This window comes from Culex quinquefasciatus, chromosome 3 (genome assembly GCF_015732765.1).
Source record: "Culex quinquefasciatus strain JHB chromosome 3, VPISU_Cqui_1.0_pri_paternal, whole genome shotgun sequence".
Taxonomy (NCBI): Eukaryota; Metazoa; Arthropoda; class Insecta; order Diptera; family Culicidae; genus Culex; species Culex quinquefasciatus.
In genome coordinates this window covers 128,809,430-128,813,508 of record NC_051863.1, presented here as the reverse complement: position 1 = coordinate 128,813,508, position 4,079 = coordinate 128,809,430, and positions in this window count along the sequence as shown.

Below are 4,079 nucleotides of genomic sequence, written 5' to 3'. Positions count from 1 at the left end.
TTGGCAGGATTCTGATCGAGCGCGCGTAAAACATGACATATTCGGTGCACTTTCATGCTGCTGCAGCTGGATCCTCAACCCAGATAAAAAGGATCCTAATTGATTTGGCACATAAATCAAGCATCCGCTGCTAGCGCATCGCATTTGAATAAATTACGCAACAACTGCTGCCCTGCCAGGTAACTCAACGCAGGTCTAACTTTTTACGTGTGATGAACTTTTTTTTTCTGCGCAACAATGTAATTAATTTGCATACTATGCTCGGGGTTTCGACGGTTGATGCTCGATGCTGAAAGGAAACTCGTTTTCTCCGATTTCGGCACGGAACGGAAAGGGAAAAGAAGGGAACCCTTCCACGTTATTTTTTTATTATTACGGTTAGGACCTCCGATTTCTGCACATCTTTATGCCCCAGTACCTGTTCGAGATACATCGACGCAACCCGGGACTCTGACCTGGAACATAACTCTTCGAAGAAACGGCACTGGTAGGGGGAAAAAGGATTGAAAAAGTATCAAGTTGACTTTGAAGGTGATTTATAATTTCTCACCGGTTTGTATCGATACTTTTCTGTTCAGTGAAAAGACCTGTCATCTTCTGGCCATGTAAAGAGTAATTAGCAAAATCTATTTTTAATTAAAAACTATTTCTTTTCTTTAAAGTAAGAAATGTCATTTTTTTAATGAAATTCGCAACATTTAAAAATGTCACAGTTATCGTCAAACTAATTAATTTATTAATTTTGTTTTTTGTAGTATCAAAAACCGTTTGTTGTCTGTTCAGGCGAAAATAAGCACTTCTAGGTGAATCGATCACATTAGTTTTCTTTGCTCGTTTGGATTGTGCATATGATTAATGCCTGCCGTGATTGAACGCTTTGAACCGATTGAGGATTTGCATATCGACGCGTGAAATTTTAACCATGTTGCGAAAGGGGGAAAAGTAAATGCAAATCAATCGAAACGCTGATCGATCCGCAGAACAAGAAAATTAATTGACAAATGCACCTTTTGAACCGTTGAGGAATTCATTTTCCCAGGACGCTTTAGAAAATAAGCAAGGGTCCACTTTCGAAACCCCTTTTGTAAGAAGAAAACGTCACTACTTAAGACGGTTTTAAACCGAAAGTTGCACCAAGTTGCGAAGTTTATGCAAATGTGCAGAGGTCCGACAGCGGCCAGCGGGAGTTGATTGTAATTCAAATTTGGCGAGCGCTCTGGGGCGGTTCGATGTGCGTAATTCAATCAACTTTTGGGCACCGCCAAATCAGGGGAGTATTCAAATTAGTCAGGGGTTTATCAGTCGGTGGGCTCCGGCGTGGATGCCTTGAGCGTTTTACGGTGCGTGCGTATGTGGGAAAAAAGGAGTTTAGCAGAGAGTTCGTTGACTCTTTGCTCTGGTTTGTGTCCTGATGATTTCTTATGTCAGTAGAAAATATCTGATTTCAATAAAATTTAAACGTTGTGTTTATTTTGCAGGATTCCGTCTTTTTTCAATTTCATCTCAGTTGCATAAGTAAGATGCATGAGTAAGGCTACCAACTGTACGGATTTTTTCCTTACCATACGGATTTTCGACCCTCTTCGCGGATTTTTAACAGGCCGGAATTTTTGTAGGGAATTTGACGCATAACATTGAATTTCTTTTTTGATTTGGTCAAAGCTTTTGTTCATTAGACATTATAATTTAACTGTGAGTTTGGTTTAAAAAGCGAGAGTTTTCCGGGTTTTTCACAATTCCAACTTGATGATTCATTTTATTTTTTTCTTTTATATGTTAATAGGATCTTTAAAAAAAAACACTCTAGAAATGTTCTTTTAGACATCCCTTACTAAATATATTTATCTATTAAAAGATCCAAAGGCTTTCTTAAACTTGTTAAAACCTTTGAACATTTGAATTAACAAATCTAGAGTTTTTTTAAAGGTCCTATAAACTGTTGTGTTTCTCATGTTATAGGACCTTTTCAATAAAAAAAAAAACTCTGGAAAAGTGTTCGTGAAAACAACTACTGTACCATGGTGTCATATCAGGGTAATTCTCTACCAACTCACACGAAATCGAGAAAAGTTGCCCCGACCCCTCTTCGATTTGCGTGAAACTTTGTCCTAAGGGGTAACTTTTGTCCCTGATCACGAATCCGAGGTCCGTTTTTTGATATCTCGTGACGGAGGGGTGGTACGACCCCTTCCATTTTTGAACATGCGAAAAAAGAGGTGTTTTTCAATAATTTGCAGCCTGAAACGGTGATGAGATAGAAATTTGGTGTCAAAGGGACTTTTATGTAAAATTAGACGCCCGATTTGATGGCGTACTCAGAATTCCGAAAAAACGTATTTTTCATCGAAAAAAACACTAAAAACGTTTTAAAAATTCTCCCATTTTCTGTTACTCGACTGTAAAAAATTTTGGAACATGTCATTTTATGGGAAATTTAATGTACTTTTCGAATCTACATTGACCCAGAAGGGTCATTTTTTCATTTAGAACAAAAATTTTCATTTTAAAATTTCGTGTTTTTTCTAACTTTGCAGGGTTATTTTTTAGAGTGTAACAATGTTCTACAAAGTTGTAGAGCAGACAATTACAAAAAATTTGATATATAGACATAAGGGGTTTGCTTATAAACATCACGAGTTATCGCGATTATACGAAAAAAAGATCAGCAAAGTGTACGGATTTTTGCTCAGCAAGAGTTGGTAGCCTTATGGCTGAGAGACCAAATATTTGTTTATGATTCTCAAATTTTAGCATTTTATTCAGATTTTATCAAACTTAAATAGTCACAAATTGATGGATTTTTTAAAGGAAAGCTAAACAGTGGGCTATGTGTCAATTTATCATTCCATATGCGCAATTCTCTGAGATTTCGGTCAATCGATTTTTTTTTGTATTTTTCAATCCGGCTGAAATTTTTTTGGTGCCTTCGGTATACCAAAAGAAGCCATTTTGCATCATTATTTCGTTCATATAATTTTCCATACAAAAATGATATGTGGAAATTCAAAAATCTGTACCTTTTGAAGGATTTTTTTGATCGATTTGGTGTCTTCGGCAAAGCTGTACGTATGAATAGGGACTACAATAATAAAAAATGATACACGGTTAAAAAAAATTTAGCGATTTTTAATATCACTTTTTGTCACTAAAACATGATTTGCAAAAAACACTATTGTTTTTTTTTATATGTGTTAGAGAACATTAAATGCCAACTTTTCTGAAATTTCCAGAATGGGCAAAAAAGCTTTGCCTAAGTTATAATTTTTTTGAATCAATACAGATTTTTTCAAAAAATCGAAATATTTATCGCAAAAATTTTTTAACTTCAGTTTTCGATGTGTAATTGATTGCAATTAAAAAGTACTCTAGTGAAATTTTGATAATGTGCACCGTTATCAAGTTAAATCCATTTTAAGGTGACTTTTTAGAAAATAGTCGCAGTTTTTCATTTTTTTAAATGAGTGCACATGTTTGCCCACCTTTGAAAAAAATATTATTGAAAAGCTGAGAAAATTTTCTAAATTTTGCTCTATTGAACTTTGTTAATACGACCCTTAGTTGCTGAGATTTTGCCATGCAAAGGTTTAAAAAACAGGAAAATTGATGTTTTTTAAGTCTTACCCAAACAACACACCATTTTCTAATGTCGATATTTCAGCAACTAATGGTCCGATTTACAATGTTAAAATATGAAACATTCGTGAAATTTTCCGATCTTTTCGAAAACAATATTTTCTAAAATTTAAAATCAAGACTAACATTTCAAAAGGCCGTAATATTGAATGTTTGGCCCGTTTTGACTTAAAAGTCATCTTTTCGATCGAGTTTAGAATGTTTCAAAATTTTGTATGGAAGTTGCGATTTTTTTTGAATAAAAAATTGTGATTTTTGGATCAACAAATTTAAAATATTGTTACACATAAAAAAAGCACTTTTTTAAGTTATGACCAATTTTAAGAGCTTTTCAGTAATATTAGTATTATTTTTTTCGATTAATTCCTTCTTTTTTTGAGAAATGAGTTTTACTCAGTGTGATGTAATTAGCCACTCACGATATTTCGAAAACTGTTGGTTCGATT